This window comes from Ischnura elegans, chromosome 8 (assembly GCF_921293095.1).
Source record: "Ischnura elegans chromosome 8, ioIscEleg1.1, whole genome shotgun sequence".
Classification (NCBI taxonomy): Eukaryota; Metazoa; Arthropoda; class Insecta; order Odonata; family Coenagrionidae; genus Ischnura; species Ischnura elegans.
Window position 1 is genome coordinate 3,895,252 of NC_060253.1, and position 27,003 is coordinate 3,922,254.

The 27,003-nt window shown below is 39.8% G+C and overlaps 1 protein-coding gene across 1 annotated transcript in view; it reads left to right on the plus strand.

Moving 5' to 3' along the window:
* The window catches only part of LOC124163908 (peroxidase-like), a 57,186-nt gene that overhangs the window by 1,368 nt on the left and 28,815 nt on the right, over positions 1-27,003 (plus strand). The window lies entirely within an intron of this gene.

Sequence of the window (27,003 nt, forward strand, 5' to 3'; positions counted from 1 at the left end):
CAAAAGAATTTTTCTCTTAATTAGCGATTTATTCGGAAATCATGAATCAATACGTATTACTTCAAAAGAAAAATTAGTGCGTAAAATATCACTTAGACTTTAAGGGATTTACGCAAAAAATTAGTAAGAAATGTTAACTTTTGTGGTATTTATTGGTGTTCTTGAAGCATGTAACTACTAACAGAAAATTTTCAACCTGAGAATATTTTTAGTTTTCCGGGAGATTTCAGATCGTTCCGTAAACAATATTTTCCCTTCTCCAATAGCGATAAATTTAAATATTGGTTGGCAGATGTTAGGTCAACTTTTCACGTTCCTCCACTCCCAGTCTTATTTCGTCTTGATATCTCCACGATCTGTTTTATAAAGTGTACCCACCCGCGGTCTTAGCCGTCGCCCTCCCTTCAGCACCCACATTCACCATTTAGGGTTCCGCGGTCACATACACTGGCTATTGCTCGTATCTCTACGCGATTGATTTTCATACCATTCTCCGACTAATTTGCAAATTGATTTATTGTCGTAAATATACGACGAAAATTGGCAATCTAATCTATGATTTTTATCAGAGGCTCCAAATAATTACGCTGGGCATGAGTTTTAGTCGCCCTCAAATCAGGACAGCCCGCTCATGCCATGAAGTTCGGGATAATGATATGTGGTAAAATCAATGGTTATAGATTTTTAAAATCTATTGTTCTATCACATTAGAATTACATAGTTTCGCAAGCGTCGTATATAACCTTTTTAATCTTCGAGGAAAACTAGAGGTGGAAGGATGCATTAAAAATTTGAGCTACAATCCTGAGAAGATAGTAAAAGTTTACTCAATGCCAAGTCGCGCCGTGGTCCGCTTGGCGCTTTTCGTTTGGAGAGGGCTAATGCCGTCGCCGGCCGCGTCTCTCTCCCCCCTTTCTTCCCTCATGGCGCAAATGAGCTCAGCTGTCGGTCGGCTCCCCCAAATACCACCACCAATATGACAACTATTTCTACCATCGAAGGTTTCCTAAGTTATCGATCAAAAGTTATTAGTTGACGGTAGTTACTTAGTTCTGATACTAAATAACTTTAATGTTATTTTACACGATTTCGTTAACAGTCTAGCTTCGTGCCAAAAAAGAGAATTTACTATCACTATGACAAAATAAATGCGGACGTTTATATTTTACAATAATTCGTCGGTATTCCTCAAAAATTAATCAAATATTACCTCCAAATTTGGGAAGAATGGAATAATTAATTTTCCACGCCTTTAATTGGCTGGTTTCGGTTGTTTATAAATTATGTTAAGGATTAAGATTGAAGTTTATTTGATTGTAGAAAGAAATGAGAAAGTTCTAAAAATTAAAATAAAAAATATCAGCTATGGAAAAATAAGTGTTGGTAACAAGAGGTAATGCGAGGGCATGACATCTATGATGGAAGATCACCTCCAAAGTTGTGTATCGCAAATATAATGAATTTTGAATCCATTCTCCCCAATGAGCCAGCCACTAACGGTTTACATGTTCATATTTATTCATTTAATGCGTAATATTGCTCGTAGACACTCACCTGTTGGCAACGTGAACATTAAAATAGGTAAAGTGAGTCTCAAACTCACGTACGAGCAAGGTAAAGTATAAATATACTTTCTTGGATATAACACTGTTCACAGAAATGAAGTATGAAACAAAATTCGCAATTTCCAGTGCTTCCTAAAGAACGGAAAGGAATTTGACAAAGAAAGAGGAAAACTTACTCTTAAAAACGTTAAATTATGCGTGAATTTTTTTGAAAATCCATTCCCCTATGTAGGAAGTATTCCTTCACAATGTGCGTTTTCTGCTTCTTGATATTGATTTTGAGTTCGTGATCGTTCGTTGCTATGCAGCTGGGTGAGTTCAGATAGATCTTCTTCCCTTTTAAAAACGCTGGTTTAGGGAGACTCGACAACGTTCATGATCAGATTTCAACCCTGTCATTTTGACCCTTCCCCAAATATATTTAAGAGAGAATCAATCATCAAAAGCTGAACGTCATATCCCAGAGGATGCTCCTTAAAGTAATAGACGTTAGTGAAGTAAATTCTAAATTATAAAATACTATGGGTGAAATGCAGAGTCCCTTACTTTCCTAAGAGCCAGTTTTTTCCCTTTGTGTTTGATTTGAATGTGTGGTACGTATCCTATTTTCCTATTCTTTCGTTTTAAAACTACTCACACTCACTTAATATTTTTATTTTTATTATAATGTATTATGGAACTGGGTATTGGTAGATGAGTCTCAATTTTTAGCCTTGGTTTTTCCACTTACTTTTCATATTTTGTAAAGGGAATTTTTTATGGCCACAGTTGCCACACCTACTAGAATTAGTCATCTTCATTTCTTAAGTCTCGAAGTCCACGATGAATATCGCCATATTTCAGTCCTATGTCTATCTTCACCCTGGATAGGTACAAGAACTTTCAGGGTTCAAGGCGAACCCTGATGAGGGTACAACGCACCGGGGCCCGGAACCAAGCCAGGGGCTTATACGCCAGGAATCCCGGGGAGGGGGAGGAGAGAGGAAGGAAAAAAGGATGGAGACGCCGTCGCGATCGGAGCCCGCCGGCGCCTCCAGGGAAAGGAAAGGGTTGGAAGGGAGGGAAAGAGGGATAAAACACTCCAGTGCTATGGAAGCAAAGGAGGCCCAATCTAGCGAAACCAAGCAAAGCTATTTCTCTGCCACCATCCCGGAAGGATTTTCCTATGAGGAAGAAAAATCCCAGATAGGGACAGTGGGAAACCCTGGATAGGTACAGGTAGAGCTCAGTCAACGCTAAGTTACAGGGTGCCCGTAACATTCACACATTCATGGCAAGAAGGTGATCATTACCTCTCCCGACCCCACTTTGAGGTTTTTTGGAGAGTCCGACACAGGATTTGAGCCAGCAGTTGAGCACCCTGCCCACTAACAATAAGTAGTCCACCATGTTTTCCCATTTACATGAATTGAAGCATGAGTCTTGTGATTGCACTTCCTTCTGCGGTCCACCCTTCCGTCTAACACTGCCATTCAACCCTATAGTTGCTTCGGAGGCCAATCCACCCCAGACTAACCCATAGGTGCATGAATTATCGCCCGTTCATGGCCAAAAGTTCTCTTCTAAAAGACTAAGACTTCTATATGACTCTGTGTGTATGTAAGGACCATGCGCATGTCATTAGAATTGGAGAGGCGGGAGTAGGCAGCGACGGTGGGGGAGAGAAGTCCCCGAAAGGGCAGCTGAGTTAAGGAGTAGCGGGGGCACCGGGAGGGGATTGTTGGGGGAATAAAATGGAGAAAAGAAGAGAAGGAGGGATGGGCGGACGGACGAAAAAATCCCATTGGGGGTTGGAGTCGGGTAAAGAGTGGCTGGAGTAGAAATTGGACCATTTGTGCTTTCGTGACCAAAGGCATCTCAAGAAGAGCTGGTGACAAACGCTTGCTCATTTATGAGCATACCACTTTGCACAATTATCAGTTGCCCTAAAATGTCTGGCCTTGGGCCCTTACTTTCAAGGTGGGGAATTTCTGGTTGGAAATGGTAAGAATGAGAAGTCTATAGCAAGTGTTTGACGAGCAGTGACGTTTCATCCCCAATTTTCCAGCACCTTTTGTATTCTTTCATTCTCATAATTAATTTTCTATCTGTTTTGCCTATGTAACACATGTTACATGAAACGCAATTTACTCTGTACACGCCGATTTGATGGAAGAATTTTATCTTTATTACGAGGAAGAATTTTACCACGAGGACTATGGTTGCAAAAAGAAACATTGAGTGTATCTTTTAGAGTTATTGGAAAGGCCTCTCACGAGCAATAATCGGCGTTATTTTCATAGATTTTTCTATAATAGGAGGATAGGAACAAAGCTGTGAAATAGGTTTTCTTTCTTATTATCTCTGAAGGATTTTGGTCACAGTTCTTAAGCTGCAGCCATTATAACCTGCAATCGATTTGATTGTGGAAATTAAACGTTTTCAATTGGTTCAATTTAATGCTAAATTGGCAAGTCTATGTAGTAGCATCGAAATAAAAGTGGATCGTTTTTTGGAGGTCATGAGGCATGAGTCACTAGGAATAATTCTGTCACCGTAGCAGGGTTTTCTGTGAACACAAAATTCGTGTTTGTCACCAACTATAGAATTTAAGTATACCGGGACTAGCCACGGTGATAACTTTACGGGAGTCACCCGCAATGCACAATTGTGCGAAAAATCCACAGAGAAAAAATCATTCGCCTTGACCGGGATTCGAACCCGGATCCCTCGATTTCCGGCCGAGTGCTTTAGCCAGTTAAGCTACCGAGAAATTTGTGGACTATACCGGACATGGTGGTATGCACTGCCGAGCATATTATGCGACGAGCAGTCCAAATCGTGCGCATGGCGCCACAGCCGGAGAGTAAAGCCCGAAAAGTTCGGGCTTTACTCTCCGGCTGTGGCGCTCGGGACTCGGGATAATTTTTGGATGTTGAATGTTCAAAAGATTAAAAAAAGTTATCTAATTGTCTGAGACTTCCACTCCAGCAGCAGATTATGTCATCAACGCAACGATACCAGTAGAATATGTTGGATAAGATAGGGTCGTCTAGAATCAAATAATTGTAGTTCTAAATTGTCCATAAATATTTCAGCTAATACAAATGCTGATATGTGATAAAAATTCTTACTGAACAGAAAGTAATTTTGGTTAGCACACAGTTCCATGAGTGGATGAAGTTCAATAGCCACCGCAGCGTCTATGTAGGAATTTCTCAGTAAAGCTTCAGTGAGTGGCTAGGCTTTTGCATAGGTTTTGTAAATAGAGTTTTCACATCAAAAGAAAATAGCTGTGAGTTGGGAGAATCCCAGATAATTGTCTTAAGATGATATTCAATTTGGAGGCAAATGAATGAGAAGGTGAGCCCATGCAAGAAACCACTGGGCGCCATCTTTCTTAGGAGGGTCATTAAATCTAGGAGGCAGCGGATTCATTTGAAATTACTTCCTTTCCTCACTTTCTCTGAACAGTTTTAAGCTGGATGATGAAGCTGCTTGAACACTTTTTAGAAATCTCTCGGTTGGATCACGAGGGAGAAGCACAAAAGAGGACAACACTTATTCACATTTGTCCGTGTATGAGAATTAAAACTAGTGAATGAAAAACCTACCTGCCAGAGAAAAAAGTAAAGGAATATTAAATACATCTACAAGATGCAAAAAGCTCATTAATGTGAATACCATACTACAATCAAATGACATTTTATGCAAATAACCCATGTCAAACGGTCCCAAATTAATCACAATGACATCGATCGAGAATCGAGGAGCGCTCACTCTTAAAAATTTAATATTTGCGGCGAAGATCTTAAAAATATCTTCAGGTGTGTCATTCCACTCCTTTATTCCCCTATGCAGCAATGACTCCTTTCAAATATCCGCGTTCTGCTTCTTGAACTGAATTTCAAAATTTTGATCTTTCCTTCCGAGGTACGGAACTGACTCGTGCATTTGAATTGAGCGTTGATTAAATGAAAATAACTGAACAGGGTGGAATTGTACCAAATAAATGAATCTCCCTCCATATAGTTGAAGCTTTAGTTTGAATGAAATCGGATTCCCCAACCCGTGTGAGATGTCATCACAAATGCGTCAAGCCTTTCCGAGATTTCAACCGTTGTACGAATCGTTGCAGTGCATCACTAACGCTTCAACGGAACACTCGTTCATCGTCATCAAGGAGCGCGAATGACCCTGATGAGGATCAAAGAGTGGTCCTTTGAAACGTTGGCCATACGCATACTCGTGGAAATACAGACGAGATGACACGCAAATAATTCGCCGAGAAAGTATAGTAGTTTTTTTATCACCACATTTGTTCATGAATTACAAATAAGAGAAGAGCTATTGAATTTACAGGCGATTTCTTCAAAAAAACACCTCAATATCGCCACCTGACAAATCGTTTTGCCTGGCGAATGTTGACCTAGGTCATGGGTGCGATTATGTGAATCTGAGACTCGTGAAAATGAACAGGCTGTCGCATAGAAAACTTGAATGGAGAGCTTAGTCGCACCGAAATAAGGACGTTCTTCATATGCCGCGAATCTGCTTATCGTATGACGACGATCCAGGAAACATTGAACCATTGACGTCGAACTTATTTTTGAGCTGACCTTGGACCCACGGACAATTCGAGATTTCACCCAGCATCTGTATCCACGAATTATTCCGTTAGCTTGACCTTCATTCCGCTTCAGTCTTATCCTCATCGCCGTACATCACCACGCCCAGCATTTCCATATGTTACTTCAAAACTGTGTACGGCCAAACTAAAATACAACCAGCTCCATGTAACGGACGGACTTTCCTTGACACTGCAGCGTTCACTCGTAAATAACTCAAAAATCATTTGCTGCTGTGCCCACTAATGAGCACTATTTAAATCGTGATTCTCATGGTTTAGATAAGTTATCACCAATGTTTTCCTGTGACAAAGTTTATATTCTGATTGTACTCAAATATTTATTTCTAGGCTGTAAGGGTAGAATGTAAAAATTGTGATCTGAAAATGTAATTTCCCGACAAAATATCATTGAAAGCTCAATTTTTCATGTACCCTCGATTAAGTGCGTTTATAAAAGCATATTTTGGGATCTTTATGGAAATAACATCGACTTCGACTCTTAAGTTTTGCCATTAAAAATTTTCCGGATTCAAAGATATAGATTCATAAATTAGCAGCGAAGCCAGGCTATAAGAAGACAAACGCACTATTGCATACAAGGCGCATTACCATGTTGTCTTGTGCTGTAATTGTGTGATCAGACATCTGTCGACATCAGAATAAAATCCACTCAAAAGTTTCTTCTTAATAACGAAAATTTTCGCCTACTGAAAAGCCGAATTATTTAATAAAATTAGTAAAAAAAGTAAGGAAACAATTCATCACATGCTCCATATGTCCACAGTGCAGAAAATCCGTAGGCATGGTCGTGCATGTCAAGCTCATATGAAAGCCATTTGTTCATGTGAAACGAAGATAGAGAAGAAATGTTGCAAGATCGGAAATATCACGGAGGTTACAAGCAGCCAAACCACTCATTTACGTAAATGTACGGCCGAGGGTGATCGCATGGATGATGAATGATTAATAACAACGTCTAGTGAAACTTTTATGAGAAATAATTGAACCTGCCCACTTCACAATTTAATGCTAAAGAAAGGAGAACTAACAATTCAACATTTTTTTATGAAATTGAACTTCATTGGGAAAGATCTGCTTAAGGTTTTTAGGAGGCTCAGGCTTCAGGTAAGAAGGTTCTACAAAAAGAAGAAACTTCTTACAGGTACAAGCATAGAAGTAAGGAAAAAATTCATCAGATACTACGTATGGAGTATGTTTCTATGGAAGCGAGGCTTGGACGTTGAATTTAAGAGTGCAAACATTTGAAATGTGGTGCTACCGAAGAATGATGAAGATGAAATGGATTGACCGTGTGAGTAACGAGGAAATGACAAGAAGAGTGGGAGAAAAGATAGGCAAGTATTCTAAAAACCTTACGCAGAAAACGGGACAACTTAGCTGGTCACACTGTGAGACATGATTACTTGATAAAGACAATCGTTGAAGGACAGGTGGAAGGGAAGGAGAGCAAGGGATGGCCTCGAATGAGTTACATAGGATAGGTTCTTACGGATGTAAAAGAGAAGAAATATGTAATTATGGAAAGGTTAGTGGGTAGGAGAGAGGAATGGAGAGCTGCGTCAAACCTATCGTAAGGTTGTTGACTAATGATGTCGATGATTATGATGAGAGATATTTTGAATTGAGTCTTAATTTTAAAATATGTAATCTCGGCAGAGGAGCGGATTATTCGCTTCCGCGCCTTCGGACTTTTTTAAATCACGTATTTCTTGTGAAAAACTTAATTTTCGTACTTAAATATTCATTATAAATGGAGTTTTATTAGTAAAGTATTTCACCGATTAAGGTAGGTGTGTACAGAGCATTTGATAATCACTGTGGCTGTATCCCCCCAGTATAGTATATTGGAGGCAGTATATTGCAAATCCCCCTTCAATTCACAATAACGCCCAATCCCCCTCATTCAATATAAAATTCCTTTGATATCTATGCCCTCCTCGCCGACCAACCATTCTTCCCACCCGCTCGGATAAGTCAACGGTAAAGTCATTTAAAAAGCTATCAATAAATTTCAAAATCGAGCCCCCAATTATTATTATTATTTCAGATTCCGACTCTTAAGATACTTATACCTACTCATCGCTTCCACAATAATGTTCACCTCGAACTTCAGTGTCTATTTTTTGCAGCAATCTCATTTTTTCGCCGGTACATTTTCAATCATTCACTTCTTCACTCAACACTTTCGTCCATCAATAACCACAAAGTCTTTTTAGAAGCAAAATATCTCGAGGTACCGACATCGGGGATGCTCATTTAAAAATAGTTCAATCGATGGAGAAATTGACTTCAAAACCCTCGTTTCAATTCCAACTGAGAATAAGATAATAGACCAGCTCGTCTTGGCGCAATGTCCCGAGTCTAAATTTGACAAATGCAAGAAAATATATTCAAAATCAAAAACGTGATTCGCATTTACTATATATTAGACACTAGAGTGAATTAAATTCATATTCGTGCATGAAAGAATTTCGTTGAAGTATTGTAAAGAATATTCACAAAGAAAGAATTTCATTTAATATTTTGAAATCGATGGGCAGCACTGGTTTGGATTTGAACATGTAAGTAGCCTTTTATCTGTGAAAGTAAAAGCTTGGCCCGGGATTAAAGTACTGATATATTTCCTTCTGTTTATAGTTGAACTAAAAGCGCAGATTTTTAAATTAACTTTTGAATTTATTTTTATATTCTCTTCTTTCCAAGTTAAGTAAAGAAGTTGTTTTTTCGTTTAATTCTTTTATTTGCCGAAATATTATTTTCCCAATTTTGTTTTATAAAAGTGAGGTCTACAAGGCTACCAATAATTACCGCATAAAAAGTGCGAAATAACAAAGCCTAAAACGATGGAAGACGGGCAAAACCATCTTGCAATAAAAAATCCATAAAACATAAAACAAATTCGAGGCCGCAGTCAGGGTTCGAACCAAAAATCTACTGCACCACGACCGAGCGTGTTATTCATTTCGCGTTCTTCCGATCCAATCCTGAACTCCGTGAGGCGTCCCTGGTGCTATCTCACTACCTAAGTTATCAAAATGCTCATTGGCGTCGCCACAACATGCGTTTTTTCTCTTGCACTGATTGGCTACTGTTGTGTGTCACGTGAGAACGTGTTCAGTGAGATAGAAAACGCGACGGCAACAAAACGAGATGGACGGTGATTGCCATAATTGCACCCATTCCTGAAAATGATGACGTCAGAGAGCCGCCGTCACTTGCGTTGTACATATTTGTCGGCCTCCCTGAGCGTGATTCAGGCTCAACTCATTTCACATCATTATAAATAACATCTTTCCGGGTGGGTATTTACCCAGATATGAGTTTATACCCAATAATGTATACCCTACCTTGCTGGTATTCTGAATTACCCGTCCCAAATTAATAGGGGTACTAAGTTTCGAACGCACTATTCAAGGATAGATAATAATAAGTGAGCATTCTGCATAAAGGAATTCCCACGACAAAGATGTGAAACAGGTGGAAAGGAAACTCATTGGTACAGACGCAGAACACGAGTTGGTAACGCTATCGCAAGAACAAACAACTTATGACGCGAAATAAGTATACACTGACATTGAGTTGAATCGCAGCTGTTCAGCAGCTTCACTTCAATGCTTGGTCGGGGATTTTATCTCACCTTTTCCCGCCTTTGTTGTTTGGAGTGGACGACCGCTTAGTCCTGCGAAGTTACTAGAACAATCCTGGAGCCCCGATTGTCTTTAGAAATTAATCGCTAACCTTGGGTTCGACTCTCTCGGATCGAAGAATTTTTTTCATCCAAGGTCCACAATTCACTATTGGGATTTCTCTTTATTGGGCTGGCGGTTACATTTCTTGACAAATTATACGTCAGGATTCAGTGATGATGAGCCATTATCATTGGTCATTTTCCCACACATTTCATGAGGTAATCGTGCTGAAGTTTGTCATGTTATTAAGAAGCAGGCTTAACACTAAAATACGTTGAAATGCTCTATGTTTCATATTTGCCCTAAAAAAATTTGTTGAAATTGTCGCTACTGATGGAAAAGACATTTTAAAAGCATTTCCCTCTTTCGCTTAGGAACCAGTGAAGTTCATCATTCTGATATTGCAGTGGTCTAATTAAGTGTTCTGTGTGGCTCTGTCTCTTGAAAATGTAGTTTACACACACATAGATGTGAATATTATTTGGGTAATCAGATATTTTTTAATTTTTTTAAACAATAAGAATATCCGTAGGTATCATCAATTTCCACATGAAGAGTAAGGTTTGATGCGTATTAGGATTCATTAGTTATACGATTTGTTTGCACTTATTTTATTTTCCCCAACTTCAGTATTTTCCTCTATTCCTCTCACTTTCGGCAATTTTTTTTTTCTGTGAAAGAAATATTCCCGCAATTTCCTGCCGTCGCTGTTTTCCGGATTTATTTTGGAGCATTCCAGCAGTGGCTTCCATCTCAAACGCTGTGTCACTCGAACAATTCATCTCATTTTTCCATCTTATGATTTTCATAAAACAATGTGTAAAGTTTACAGCTGATGTCTCGGCCACAATTAGTCTTATTATAAATAATAAATCGCTAAAGTATTACTTACTGCCTATAGAAACGTGATAAATTCTTAACTCCAAAAAAACGGCATTCAAAGACCGGCATCAAAATATTTGAGAACAAATTACCAGATATAGGAATAACCAGTGACAGGGATGCAGACGCAAAAAAGCGAATTATGATGTTTTCTCGGTGGAGCAATTTGTTTCATTGACTTAATGAATTACCTGCCCTTTACCTGTTTTATAGCGTTGGAAAAAGTGTGAGTCAATCTTATTTTCGGAAAAAATTGTTTTGACTGGTTTACACCGATAACTGGTGGCTATACTATCTGAATTAATTCTCACCACAATGGAAAATAAAATATTAATGCATTGTATAAGGTTTGATGAGTGTGTGCGGTTCATTCCACCAAAGGCAAATGGTTTCTGTCACGACGTATTCCACCGATCTGTAGCCGAGCGCGTGATAGTCACTTGTTTCATGCCACTTGTGACGCTCACGAGTGAAAAATATGGCAAACTTAGCGAGCTTGATAATTTTATTTGCCATCCTTGCCTGCCTTCGATCCTCCAGCGATGCTAGTGATTGCTACTTGGTTCAGGGGCGCCGCTAGGAATTAAGGCTGGGGGGGAAGGTTTTAGGTGCAACTTATACCGGGATGTCTGGGGGTATGGAATACCCACCAGGATAAGCGGTAGGTGCGAGATTAATAAATTGTGGAATTTTTAGATAAATGGGTTCAAAATGGTGAGTTTTACGGCTTTCTGAGGGATATTTTATTAATCCTTACACTATTCTATTAATAATATCAATCCAATTAAGTAAAAAGGATTAAACTTAAATATTTTACTGAGCTCTGGGGGGGGGGTTTAACCCCCAAAACCCCCCTCGCTGCGCCACTGACTTGGTTTACATAAAAGTAAATTCACTATTATGTCAGTCGTCATTATTTTTAACTTTCAACGCTTAACGTATAACTGTCCGTTATCTATGTCAATTCTCCAATCACATTCATGTTCACAAGCGGTAGGTTGCGTTCGTCGCAGACCTGTTTCTTTGTTCGTCGATTACTAACCTATTTAAAGGAATCAAACTATTACCTCTGGATGTTCTTACTCCAATTTTCGTGGTAAATATTCATCAATATTAGTCATGAATTACGAAGGGTTTTTTAGTTGACACGAGCCAAGATAATTAATTCGAATCGTTTCGGAACAAGGTCTTTTCCGTTGAATATATGAATTTCCGCCGAAATTACATTGGCTCATTGGACGTTGGAGTTGTCGAAGTTTCACGCTGTTTTTTTTTAAGGCATTAAATCGTCACTAATCCTTCTCATGCCTTCATGCGGCTTTTTGCCCAGGTGAGACATATTTATGGTGTCATTCCTTAATCTTTTCCGCCTCTAGAATTGTAACGGTATAGTAGCGTTAGATTACCTACCTACCTGTGTCAGTGGCGAATACATATATGGGGGCGGAGGGGATCCGCCCCCCCCCCCCCCCTTGCGGGTCTGCCCGCATTGCCGAGCATTGCAGAATAACAACTGTATCTTTTTCATATCATAAGAAAGCATCGTCTTGTATACGCGTATAATTAGTTTAAATAAGACTATCTTAAATTTTGCATGTAACTTGATTATTTTTCATTACGATAAAAGTATAGGTAGCTCAAGGTATCTTTTGAGCCCCCTCCCCCTAGAGTTTTTTCTGTATCTGTTTTTTCCAGTTGAATACAGGTTACTCGAGTAACTCCCTAAAGTTACCACGCAAGTAAACAACTGACGCGATTTACGCGCAAAGTTAGGAAGACGAGTTAACATGGCAACTTTTATCCGGTGTTCCCATGACTAGCATTCAGCGATTGGTAGCAGTTGAGGCCGCTTTACACGGTGAATGATCATTCAACGTGTTACGATTAAAGTCATGTTAGTGTTGGAAACTGATCACTGTTATTTTCTATCAAATAATTCCTCATTCAGATTCAACGCATCTTCTTTCGCTTTTGAAAAAAGTTCCCTATCCTATCAGGAGAAAACTAAATTTTCGATGAGTCTCAATGATCCAAGTTTACACCGGAACAAGGTGTTGAGAGCTGTTTCTTTTGGAATCTCCGATCAGAAGATTGAAGTGCGAAGATAGATGAAATGAAATCCTTGACCGAGGAGTTTCCCCAAACGCAAGGTCGACGGTCTGCTGATGAGATAGAAAAAGTACAAGGGTAAGGCACAGATAAAACAACCACACACTCTTAGGTTTAGATAGGTAGTTGGTGAGTTTGAGTATTACAGGAAAAAGATATTTTCCTGTAAAAGAAAAAGATAGCACGTCTTCGAGCCGATTGCCAGTTTTATGGAGTCTAACACACATTTTACCCTAATCTAGACATTTGAAATCTACGCCATAGATTGAATGCTTTTATTTTTTCTTCTTTAATCTTTCAGTAACGTCAAAGAAAGTATTCCGGGTTTAAAATGTCATTCGGCATGCTGAGAAAGTCTACGTGCGTAGTAATCACCGCGAGGGTTAGAGTTGGCTCGTGGAAATTCGTCGTTAGTGTTTGTGGGACAGGGCGAGGAACTTTATGAGGGACATCTCAGCGCTTCTGCTAAACCGCTCTTGTTTTATCTTTTGCTCCTCGATGTGTTTCTCGTTTACGACTTGTGCTTCGACACCGAACATTTCTGAGTAATACGCAGTTATCCCCTCTTGAAATCTTCCTCTATCTTAAATGCAAAAAAATATATTTGTTTAAATAAAATGACAAAATTTGTAAATCTTAGTCACCAGCGAATACTGGTACTTGCTTCTTCTCTAAATTGATAATTCAAAGTGAAAAATCAAGTAAGTATTAAGCTGATAACATGCAACAAAATAAAAACAAACGAGTTGTATTCCCCTGATGCCATTCAAGGTCTTGAAATGATTATCTGCATGCTTTGATCTGGGAAGTCTTGCAGTGAAACAGTGGAAGCGGTTATTTATAAACGACAAGGAGAGGGTATGTAAATGTTTGCAGGGGCATGGAAAGGCCTATCGGAGGAGCACACTATACACACACGCTGAGGCGACGGAGACGGGCTGAATGCTGTCAAAATATTTCACATAACGACCGAACAGAACAGTCTTCATCGTCAACAGTTTGTTATTATTGACCGACTTAGGTTACCAAGGTAAACGGCAGAAATTGTCGAAACTTCGGCCGACGAATAAAAAATTCTGTGGACCATAATAACGTTTTTCCGTTTTTTTTTTACTTGTTACAAGACTCCAAAAATATCGCCTTCTACCATAAATTTTGCTATTTCATATACATTAAAAACAATCGCAGCAGTCCTCTTGATGGTATTCATTGCCTTGACGAGTCGAGCGGCAGGCACGAACGTAATTTCAGCACATCTTTTCACTTGCGTTGCATCTCCACTCGTCTCGTGAAAACAGTCTCGTTCGTTTGCCTGCGCGGAAGCGTGTCTTTCCCCGAAGCCAACAGCTGGCCTTTGCATCGCGGAAACATATTCGGCGATCCTCGCCGTTCCGGTGCTTTGAGCCGATAATTAAGCCAGCCCTGGGTCCCACGAAAACAGCCGTCCGGTCGAGGTCGAAGCGATCTGAGAATGTGGCGATCATTTCGAAGCGGAGCCAAGACAACGGGCGTGCTGCCGGAGAAACGACTTTCGACAGGTCAAATTTATCGATTAGTTCGAATGTCTACGATGGACTTCGATGCTTAGATTCTGAATCAACGTAAAATATTTATTGAATTTCATGAAAATGCAAATAAATCCGACAATGTAGAAGCCTGCTGAGACGTAAGAAGTGCAAACTAGCACTAAATCACTGCACTCTGTAACCAGTGGAGTACATATGTAAGTCTAAACTATCTTAATTGTATTTAACGAATGAGAATAATTTCTGTATGGAGCGAAGGGGTCGCTTCAATGAGCCACGCATGAATCACGCGTTTAATAGGGTGGTTTCCTATTATTTTTTTATTGCCTAAATCGAAAGATTATTACTCCTGGAGTACGTATTTCACGCTGTTATATTTTTAAATGACGATATCTATTTTTCACGATTAAATGGAAAGTGAGAAATTTCAAGCGCGCGAAAACGCGACGGCTAAGTATGAATGTTGGGAAAAGCCCGTGTGACGCCATTCTGGTTCCCGGCCCCGTCGTGTGAAGTGACCTTAGGGCGAGGATATAAGCGCTGCTGCGATTCAGGCTGCCAGCAGGTAGCAGAGTACCCGACTAGCAGGTAGCGCTTGGCTTAAATAACGATTATTAATACCTTATCAAACGAAGGAAACTTTCCGACCTTAGCCAGTTTTCGTAGGTGATTATTGAGAGATGTTTCCCTGAGCTCTGTGCCTCATGCATGTATTGGTAATCTAAGATGATGTAAAACTCCTATCTACTCGTATAGAAACTAGATCCCTGTGACGTCACGTGGAGTGGCATCGCATGGGCGCTAATCTGGCCTTTTTTTAACTGCGGTTAAAATTGACCATTGCCATTCGTCTAAACTGGGATTTCTAAAACCAAATAATTTTTATATTATGAACACACTAATGGTGGGTACGAATCGCAATCAATGCCTTTCGTTTTCTTTGATGAAGGAAACTACCCTGTTGTGTTCTCTACAAGCTAACACGTCTTACCTCAGGTGACAAACTGTTTTTAAAAAAGCGAAACTTAAGTATAAAGAGGTTTTGGATAGCCCGTAGCTTTCAAGTTGTAATTATAGGCCGGAAAACTATCCCTCCCCTCTATACGGCCTACATTTAGACGGGAAATTCCCCTCCAATGGTATTCTAATGGCTGAGTTCTGTAGGGATTAACTTTTATATCTTGTTGGACGCTTCATTTTATACGCTAATTCAATTTCATTTAAAATATTTATTCTCGAGGGAAAGCATCAGCATTATTTAACACGGAATCTTACGCAATTATTACGAACAGAAAACAATATAAAGTTTGGGCGCTCCCTCCTATATTATTGATGCACGCTTAGTTAGAATTGTTAGAGAAAAATAAACAATTTAATAAGTTCGGAGAGTCATCTTATGAGCCAATGCTCTTTCTTGTGACATCAGTTGATAACTGTGATAATTTTATGCAGAAATTCACGGTACCAACCAATGTACTCAGCCCAAAAACGTCATGAAATAAAATGTTCATAAAGCTTAATGACGTGCATAAAAACAGGCCCCCACAAATTTCAATTAGATGGCAATCGAAATTTGGATGTTCGGCTAGTGTATGTGCATACATCTCGGAGGATACGGATATATTTCAGTTGGGCATGTAACCCAACGGTCCCTGTTCGTTTATTGGGCGAAGCATTAGAGCACCCCTGAATCAAAAAACCTCAATGTGCGAACTGGCCCCTTGATTAACGCCAGTCTATACGGAAAATAGCAATAACTATAAATTAGGATTAACGAAAATATTAGTCTCACAGTTTATAAAAAAATAAGCGTTGACTGAAGGCCATCTATTATTCTTCTGCAGAACTATAATATAATAGCATGAATAATAGAGATTGAGTTGTTTCTTTTTGTCATAGCATCGATATCCATTCCGCAGCTTAATTCCACATGGAATCCATATCATTTCTCATTCCGAGGTGTCTCATTCCACGGTGCACGCAAAGCGTAAGCAAAAGAAGTCCAATCCGTGTTTTAGCTCTCGGTGCGACCTTTGACAAAATATAACTTCAGCAACAAACACTTGTTGGTAACACATTTGTATTCGGTAGCAATATTCCTGGAAATCACGGTATAGGTAATGTCTTGCTGTCGATTTCTTCTTAAATATTTAGGAAAGAAATCTGCTGTATCCACCCCTAGCGAATTTCTTAACCATGCCAAAGCATTTTATATTAAGTTACGTGGTATATATATTTGAATCGAAGCTTTAAAACAAGCACGATATTTCGTAAGGCAAAATATTTTTTAAAGTACTTAGTTTCAAATCTCCAAATAATTTCAATTCTCAAAGAGGAGCTTCCGCTCTGTCCAACACGAAACACCCATTAGTATGTCATAATCTCCCGAGCCTATTCACGATATGTACCTACCTTCTGAAATTTGCCCCTGAAAATTGCCGGTTTACACCCGATAATAGCGTGTAACATATCTTTTGTATTAAACTTTGCATTTTTTGCGAAAGAGCAGAGAAATTGCGAGGTGAGGTGGTAGAGGCCCCCCTAAATATGTGAAATTCGCACGGCTGAAGCTAATCCTGGGGAAATCTACGCTCCCTTGTCTGATTCTACCATTGGGCTGGATTTTTGGGTATTTTTATTATAGAAGAGGAGATAATGACCGTGTTCACTTCGTAGTTACAATATTTCCAATAGGTCACTTCTCATGGAAGAACATTGAAATCAAGTGGTTCAATAAACTGATTCACTTCCGACATGTCACCCTGTCGATTTCTGAAACAACAATGCCTGTTCGCTGTCCGTTTGAAGTCTGTTGATAGCCTGTTCGAGATTAGTGAACAGGGTATAAACAGCCAACGAACAATCTCGGGTCACTCACAAGTAGGAACAACTTACGAACAGCCTACCAACAGTTTGTACTCTGTTTGCAGCTTGTTCCTTAACAGGCAGGAAACAAGCATTTCGGGAACAATAGTGAACAAGCTTTTAACAGGCAGGGGCCGGTTGGTAGTATGTTTCACCGAACAGGGAATGAACAGACAACAGTGAACAAACACTAAACACCCTATCGATTTACGTAAAAATAATGCCTGTTCGCTGTCGTTTGGAACCTTTTGGAGATTTTGAGAACAGATTATGAACAACGTACGAACAATTGTTTCAAGTTTCGGAATTTGGACAACAATTTGGATTAATCCAAATTTAATTGAGTACAAGGAAGTTTGATTGAATCCAAAGAAAATATCATATCTACTTAAACAGTAATTATACACGGTTGAATTCATTATCACGATTACCATCAACCACGGATGACGGTTATTGAAGTGAGCACGCAAATTATATTACCTATCCGCTCGGCTTACGCACGTTAAATACTTTACTTCGCCAATTACAGGCAGGGGCCGTATGTTTCAGCCAAAGAGTATGTACTCTGTGGTTTCAGCGGACTGGGAACGAACAGACAACAGTGAACGGACAGTCAACAGGCAAGGGCCGGTTCATTGTCCGTTTCACGGTACAGGGGTACAGGGTACGAACAGAAAACAGTGAACAGCTAGTGAACAGGTTCTCAACAAGGACGGAAAGATAGCGTGGTGCTGCTACCTACCTATAGAAGATAGCAAACGCAAACAATGACGCCAATAACCGATACCGTTATCCGGACAGTTTACGAGCACATGGTCGACTGTGTAGTGGTGAAGTTGTTGGTTGCGGAGAAAACAGTTATTTATTTGAGTATTATTTAACCTGTGCTAAATGCCCGCAGTGACGAATTAAGTAATTCGGGCATCCATTCAGTGATAGTGAAAGTCGTGAAGTGATATTTGTTCTTGAGTGTGTTTATTTAATAATTTATTGTGTCTCTTAAGTTTTTGAGCAAGTACTGAGATTTGTATTGTATTTGTATTATGCGTATGTGCGTTACGTCGCCAATAAGAACCGACAAACATTGTCAGAGGACTGTCTTTCTTGTAGGTTTGTTTGTGAGAAGTGAAATCATCGTGTTCAAAAATATTCTTTAAAGGCGTGTTTCTCTTTTAAAATCACACGTATTATGTTGACATAGTGCAGAATCCGAGTTGTATTAATTTAAGGAAGTACATATTTCTTTGATGAAGGCATGTGAAATATTTTGTTGGTGTAGTGGTTGTTCTGTTAATGATGACAAAGCTTGCTTTTCTACAACTATTCAAGATGTTTATAACTATAATGGAATATGTGGAAAAGCACAATAAAAGTTTTTCTTACAATCATTCAAATGAATTTCAACTTTTAATTCTATTTTAACATAAATTATCTCTTGTCTATTATGCCCAACTTAGCAACAGCGAACAGTTAAGGAACAAAGTATGCGCATAGGGAGAGAACAGACAAATAACAGTCTTCTCACAGACAAGGAACAGACAAGGCGTTCCAATTTACATTCTACGAACAGTCGCCTGCCTGTTCTCTCTTGGTCAAGGTACAGGGAACTAACAGCCGAAGAAAACAGGCAATGAACTGACAGCGCACAGTCCCCTGCCTGTTCATTGTCTGTGGTCCAACAGGTAAGGAACAGAGAATGCCGCTTTCTTAACAGGGAGGGAACAGACAAGTAACCCTTTCCTCACAGACAAGGAACAGACAAGGCGTTCCAATTTACATTCTACGAACAGTCGCCTGCCTGTTCTCTCTTGGTCAGGGAACAGGGAGCGAACAGCCAACTGACAGACAATGAACAGACTTTATTGTTACAGAAATCGACAGGGCAAGAACAAACATTAAATTTGAATTCGCGATTATTCGGAGGTTATCTTTACATGGCATGGCGGAATGGTTTTAACAAAGGGAGATGTAAACACTGTTTGATGACACATTCTCATTTCCTGGAAACTTTAACTTTTAAAATTGTTTCTTTCTTATTATTAAATCACAGAAAAAGGGCAACAACGAATAACTATAAAGAACTAAAATGAAGAACAACTTACATTAGTAGTCAAGACGTACCTTAGAGAAATCTCAAGTTTTCTTCCACTTCCCCTCAATTTAGAAAGGTCATTCTAATTCTCCTCAATCTAAGAAATAGATTAGCATAATTATTACGAAACAATGTGCTTCGTCCACGCGGTCCAAATTGTCGAAAGCAATTTGTCCTCGGAACTCAGAAAATACATAACAAGTAAGGATGTGCGAGTAGTACTTTTTGATTTCGAGACGAGTTGAAAACTACTCGGGAGTATCTAGTCGAATATGGTAATTTTCTAACTAAGCAATACAGCAATGCATGCTCCAACATATTGTCATTTTTTTCAATCCCCTTTTGCGAATTTTCTATTTTGAATGCTTAGCTTGATGTAAAACGAGGAAAGTTGATGGTAATTGAGTCACAATGAGGAGATGAATGACACTTAATGTGCCCTAAACTGTTCCATAAGCATAATTGAAATTAATTAATCTCTAGTGATATGACGTCAATGTGTGTATCCAAACTGCTCAGAAGAGCCCTCAATAAAGATATTTGTACAGTTTTTATTAAGATTGCATACGTAAAAGTAATATTTTTGCAGGTTTTGACGTCTCTATGTTAAAGTATTACTGCATGCAGAAAAATATCCTCGGAAACACACTTGTGTTGCTGGACAAGTACTTTCTATCCAATGTTACAAGGTTTGGGACCTTGGAAAGTTTTATTACAAGTTATATCAACGATTTATTTGGTAAACGATTTTAATTTTTCCTGATGAATACTTCTGACGAATATTTCTCGGGTTCTCAGCCAGGTTAATGCTTTTATACCAGCCGACGTTTCGGGAGACGACTTGTCTCCCATACTCAAGGCTGTCTTACTTTATGGAAGTCCAAAATTTCAATCGGGACACCGGCTTTCATCTTATCAATACATGGAGACTTGTAATCAGCAGTTTATAAAAAACATAAGGGTTGAACGTGAAGAATTTCAAAAGACCTGCAGCCAATCGGACGACACCTGAGCCGCATTGTTGTCCTCGGTAAACGGTCGATCGGGTTCAGTGTGAAATTGGACTTCCATAAAGTAACACGGCCTTAAAGATGGGAGACAAGTTGTCTCCCGAAACGTCGGCTTATATAAAAGCATTAACCTGGCTGAGAACCCGAGAAATATTCGTCAGATTTATTTGATCCTTAAATATTATTGGAATTTTAGTTGACGAAGCGAACGAATTCTAGAACTTAGCTTTGTAGATCAAAAAAGAAGTTTCTTTACTTCTTACTTCGTTTAATCCACCATGGACTCTATTTTCTGTTAGTTCAAGAGAGAAACTAAACACAAGGAGGGAATCAACGAAAATTAACATTGGACGTACTTACTGCTCAAAAAGGCTAAAGTCGTCAAGTCGTACTTGCGACGTCAAACATCGGGAAAAATCGGCATTGCCCGCTTAAGCGCAAAAGCTGCATTTTTTCCCATAGAAATCCTAACTATTTTTACGCATTTTCTCGGCGTTTGAGAGAAGAAAGTATGTTAGGGTACAAAAGTATCGCATAAGAAAGTATGAGCGATGCTGTGATCCACTCCAATTACTCCGAATACGCCGCCGCGGTTGGCGGAGGACGGTCGGACGCTGACGAAAAGGGATTCGATACTCACGGCGACTACTATGGTGGTTGACTGCTGCGTATACAAAAACTGAAATTCCAAGGCCAAGGCATTAGGACGACTTTATAAACGATATTACTACACGAGTTTAATGATAGCGCACTCTGTCGGTAGATTTCGGAACTTAACTGGCTTCGACAGCTCTGTAACCGAAACTACTCGACTCGACATTCGTAATATTACTCGAATCACTCGAGTCGAGTATCAACTACTCGACTCGAATTTTTGAGTACTCGCATATTCCTAATAATATGCAGGGATTGACAGTCAAACACAAAAGTCATCAAAGACTTAAGTGTTCATGTGTTATTAACTTCGTGTGCATACTACCATGAAATTCAACAGCGTAGTACGCATCAGGCGAAGAAAAACAAGGCTCTCTAAAATTTATAATTGCTATAGCGCCTCAGGGCACATATTTCCTACATTTCACATTACTTTTCAAAACAACGATGCATCAAAATCCAATATCCCCTCACCTAATCAAGAATGCTGTTAATTAACACGGGGCTTAAAATAACGTCCTCGAAAAAGTTTTAATGTTCCCTTATTTCCAGATAAAAGTAAGCAATTGAATGAATTGGCTAATAAAATCACATTTTCTGCTCAACGCCTAAATCCGTGATGGGAATCCATCGGGCCGCGATTCCAAATTGGCATTCTCTATTTCACTAAAACGTCCTCCATTTCCAAATAATAAACACCTGACGGAGCGCGCGGATTTTTCAACAATTTTACAAATATTCTCCTCAGATCTGTCTTCGCCACCTAAAAATAAATGCTTAAAAAGCGCAAATGTCTCGTGAGTGAGGGTTACCTCAAATGCGGCGACGGTCCGTTGTCCTTGACCTTGCAGGGCACTCCCTCACATTACACATCGAGCCCTTCCCATCTCCTGTAATACAAGGGGTCGGCCACTCACCAATGAGCCATCTGCTATAACAGTGAGATTTTGTGCAGTCGATTACTATGGAAAACACTCTGGCTCTGGTGCCACACTTACACGTAACTTACTCTCGATGTAATTGGCCTTCTGATTCAAACCCAGCGTTAGTCTTTGCGCGAGAGCTCTTCACCGTGCGAAAGTGAAGGTGCCAATGAGACAGGAAATAGAAACTCACGGATATCATTTTAATATTCTCTCGGGCAATTGAGGAAAGATATTCGAACGCATTAATAATTACATCTCAATTGAAACAAAAGCAGAGCGAAAAAGAGTCCGCACTTCTGGAGATTCTTTTCCGAGAAATTGGCTTTCGGCAGAATAAGATCTCTGAAGGTTCCAGTGATCATTTGCCATAATGTGAGTATTCCATCTTCCTGATTCGGATGAAATACCTCACCTCAGTAGCGCAGCTAAGAGGGGGGGGTTTGGGGGATAATACCCCCCCCCCCCCCAAAGCTCAGAAGATTTTTTAAGTTAAATCCATTTTACTTAATTGCATTAATATTACTTATAGAATTTTGTAAGGATTTATAAAATATCCCTCAGAAAATTATAAAACTCACTATTTATCCTAAATTTTTTTGGGGGAGGGTTCCCGCACCTCTCGCTTACCCTGGCGGGTATGCCATATCCCCAGACACCCACGTATTAGTTTCGCCTGAACTCCCCCTCCTAGCCTCAATTCCTCGCCGCGCCCCTACCTCTCCTTCTTCTTCGCTTGTCTCAGCCTAAAGTCTCTGTAAAGAGGTCCAAGTGGCTATGTAAATGGTTTTCCTTGATACATATAATGCATCCAAGGTCCCTAGAATTTAAAGGATCTCATTTGCTAACTCTACAGAAGTATCAGCTTTGTAATCTCCCAGGAAAACGGCGCACAGCATCAGAAATGGACCTCAGAAGAAGTTTCAAATGCTGTATCCGTTTCACTCTCACACAACTCTCTGGGCGCTGGCAGAACTTCGGAATAGGCACTTCATCGAAGTGAGGACCCCAGCATCTCGCAGAGGCAAAAGTCCACTTGCTATGCTTTTAATAGTTAGAAGGATACTTTCCGACCTTAGGCAGCTTTAATAGGTTATTATTAAGAGATGTTTCCCTGAGCTCTGTGCCTCATGCATGCATTGGTAATCTCAGACGATGTTAAACTGCTACCTACTCGTATAGAAACTAGGTCCCTGTGACGTCACGTGAAGTGACATCGCATGGGCGCCAATCTGGCCATTAACTGGTCAATTGACCATTAACATTCGTCTAAACTGGGATTTATAAAACCAAATAATTTGTATATTATGAAAACCATAATGGTGGGTAACGAATAGCAATCAATGCCTTTCGTTTTCTTTGATGAAGGAAACTACCCTATGGTGGAAGAACTCACCTGGGAATGAAGAAATGGCACGGATAAAAATGCAATTGAGAAGTTAACTCTGGAAAATAAATCGATGCATGCAGCTGAGTCCGCCTCTGCCGCATTCCCTGGTCCTTACGAGGCGCCGCCATTTTGGGCCGCAATTGAAAATAGAATAAAAATCAGTACAAATTGGTAATCCAACAACTAAATCAAGGCCTTTCGACCTCTTGAGTTACACTACAGTCTTCTTCTATATGTAGTCGCAAGGGCGTACCCAGGATCAAAACTAGGGTGGGGGGGGGCAAGCTATGGTCATTCCAGCTGCAACATTTTAGCACTGAAAAGCTTAATGAAACCAACATTTTAAGAAAATGATTGCAGCGCTTTACTAATTTTTTTTAATTATTTGCTAGAAAAAAAATATTTTCATTTTAGTCACTAGTGTTACTCTAATATCATATTTCGTAGGTTTAAAGAAACTTTGTTGAAAACTTTCGTTTCAATCCAGCCCTGATTTCCCTTAAAGACATTTGCGATTTTTGCTTTCAGGAGAGGAGGGGGCAGCTGACCCTTCCCCCCATGGCCCTGCGATTTATTCACCCTGCTTCACGAGTGTTTTTTGTTTTTCGAGGGCTGACAATGGATTGACCAATGACCGGCTGATCTGTCTTCTTCGATTGGGCTCAAGGCTTAAATGACTGAGGCCCCGTGCCTAACGCACAAAACAAAACAAGCCTAATCATGAAAACCCTAATAAAAACCTTGTGTGCAGTTTTAAGGGTTTTTTGTCTAAGGTTTCTCTCATATCCTCACCAAAGTGGATTTTTAGGGTTTTGGAAATATTGAACTCAACTTCGTTTTTTTTTCGGAAATTCTCGCGAGGTATAAATTCCGACAGAAGATCAAAGAATTTGATTGAGAAAAAATTCAATCTTTAAAATCAAAACGGTTCGGAACCTTCGCAGTGTAGGTATCGCATTTAGCGTCGAGGGAAGAATGACAAAACATCTTGACCCCTGCCCAAGACTGTGTCCGACCATGTTCTATGTCCTTTATTATCCTTTTGTAATTTTTTATGCCTGACCGAGGATTAATATAATAACCTAAGCGATCGCTGCACGCATTCTTCTTTCAAAGTTCCTTCGGATGCGTCACAAAAGCTGCCTTCGCGGGCTTGTTTACACGAAGAATTTGAGCGTGCCAGTTGACGGGTGAACAGAGACTTTCACCCGCTGAGCGTCGCTTCGAACGAATTCGAATGCATCCGCTTGTAACGCTGCATTGCAGCATCAACAATTCCCTCACCTGTGAGTGCATGGGCGTGCTAGGGACTAAGGATGGGGGGGGGGTTATGTGCACCTAATACCGGGGTGTGTGGGGGTATGGAATACCCACCAGGATAAGCGGTAGGTGCGAGATTAATAAATTGCGGAATTTTAAGATAAATGGTGAGATTTACGGCTTTCTGAGGGATATTTTATTAATCCTTACACTATTCTATTAGAAATATCAATCCAATTAAGTAAAATGGATTAAACTTAAAAATTTCTCTGAGCTTTGGGGGGGGGGGGCTTATCCCCCAAACCCGTAAGCCCGGAGCGTAATTTCATTGAGGATGCACTTCGGGGAATTTTGATGACTTCGTTCTCTCGAAAAATAAAGCTTTTTCATAATTTCACTCCTGAATATATTTCTGTAATCTGGGTTTCGGCAGTGCGCTCAAGGAACGGCCTTGATAATGACAAGCTTCAATTTTTGAAAGCTAGGTCGGGGAAATAAAAAAGCGTGGAGTGACTGAATTCACTCAAAGCTATGTTTTTCCGAAAGAATGATGTGAGGTGTAATGCTTTCAGAAGCAGTTTTATGAAGATTTTATTGTAAAGGAAATCCATCAGAAAATTAAGACCTACACTGCCTATTCTATTCCTTCCTCTCCCTCGTTTACCCAACAGTCTACCCTCTAAACACTGTTTTCAACATCCCCTCCCCGCTAAGCACTCCCTGCAGGTCTGGCCAGAGGTCGGCAATCGCAGAGGTCCTCCCGCTTCATGGGACCACCCAGAGCGGTCGCGTGTATCGTGAACATAGCATACTTCTACGAAAGGTGGAACAAAGAAGGACTCAGGTTACTTGGACCAGTATTTTTTTGTAATTATAAATTTCAACTAGTTAATTGACGAAATTTATGCACAGCATACTCAGTGTAAAATGATTATATAAAATATGAATAAAATAAAAGTGTCAGAAGAATAAAGAGAACCTGATGCTTATTGAAAGGGTTATTCGAAAAAGCTTTTTTTTATATTTCAGTGCAGTTTCATGGAAAAAAAATCACTGAATAATAATAGAACCATATTACATTATTTATTTTATAAGCTGTGAATTTCTCACTTTTCATAGTATTTTTTTACGAAATTTCTATTTATCTGGTTTTTCAGAGCCATAATAGCGTCACAATCCCAAAATCCATTTCCAGGCATGTAATTTCCCAAAATTTCCCGGAGGGGGCCGAATCCGCCAGAAAAGGGGGCCCAAGCCGAGGGCCCCAAATCACCCCAGACTCCCTCCATCCATACCTTCTGTCTCCTCCGTATCTCATATCTAAAAGCTGCCTCTCCTCACCCACCATGTCCAGCACTTCGTCGTTCCTCCTCCTCTCTATCCATTTCACCTTCTCCATTCTTTACCACACCCACATCTCAAATGCCTCCTATCTTCTCTCGTACTACATTCTAAGTGTCTATATTTCCGCACCGTAAATCCTTAAACTTCTTCCTTTAATCTTTTCTGAACACACACTACGATCTTTCACAGGTGTGATTTTTATCCAAATAGAATATCTTGTCACAATATTTGCCTCAACTTTCAAATTTAAACAGAAACAAAGAAATTTACCTTGTTATATTTTTCACAGGATTGAGGATGAAAATCTGAGAAAGGACTTTGAGTACACTCAAACAAAAACCATTGTGGAGTGTGTTGGCCAAGAGAAAGGAATTGGCTACACTACCTCAAATCAATGCTTGTCACAGGCTTAGCTTGGAGTAGGCTCTACCCTCTCCAATCCAAATCAACCCTTGGGTTACGCACTTCAGTGAGTGAGTGAGATACCATATACGTTTTTGGACGAAGATGACTAATATTGGCCAAAAAACATCAATATACACTGGTTTCGTGGCAATTGATTAGTTGACTTGATACAACGTCCCCAAAAATCATCAAAGTATGGAGTACATATTCCACCCTTGATACATATTCACATTTGTCTCAATTTCTGCCCATGAATAATTTGATGACAGTTTTAATCACTGCTGATACTGTGAAACACTCATTTAAATCCAAGTCCATTGCTGGTCTCAGTGGCGCAGTGAGGGAGGGGGGGTTTTGGGGGCTAAAACCTCCCCCCCCCCACAGAGCTCAGAGAAATTTTTAAGTTTAATCCATTTTACTTAATTGGATTGATATTACTAATAGAATAGTGAAAGGATGAATAAAATATCCCTCAGAAAGCCGTAAAACTCACCATTTTGAACCCATTTATCTAAAATTTCGCAATTTATTAATCTCGCACCTACCGCTTATCCCGGTGGGTATTCCATACCCCCACACACCCCGGTATTAGGTGCACATAACCCCCCTCCCCCCCAGCCTTAATTCCCAGCTGCGTCCCTGGCTTGTCTCGCCCATAA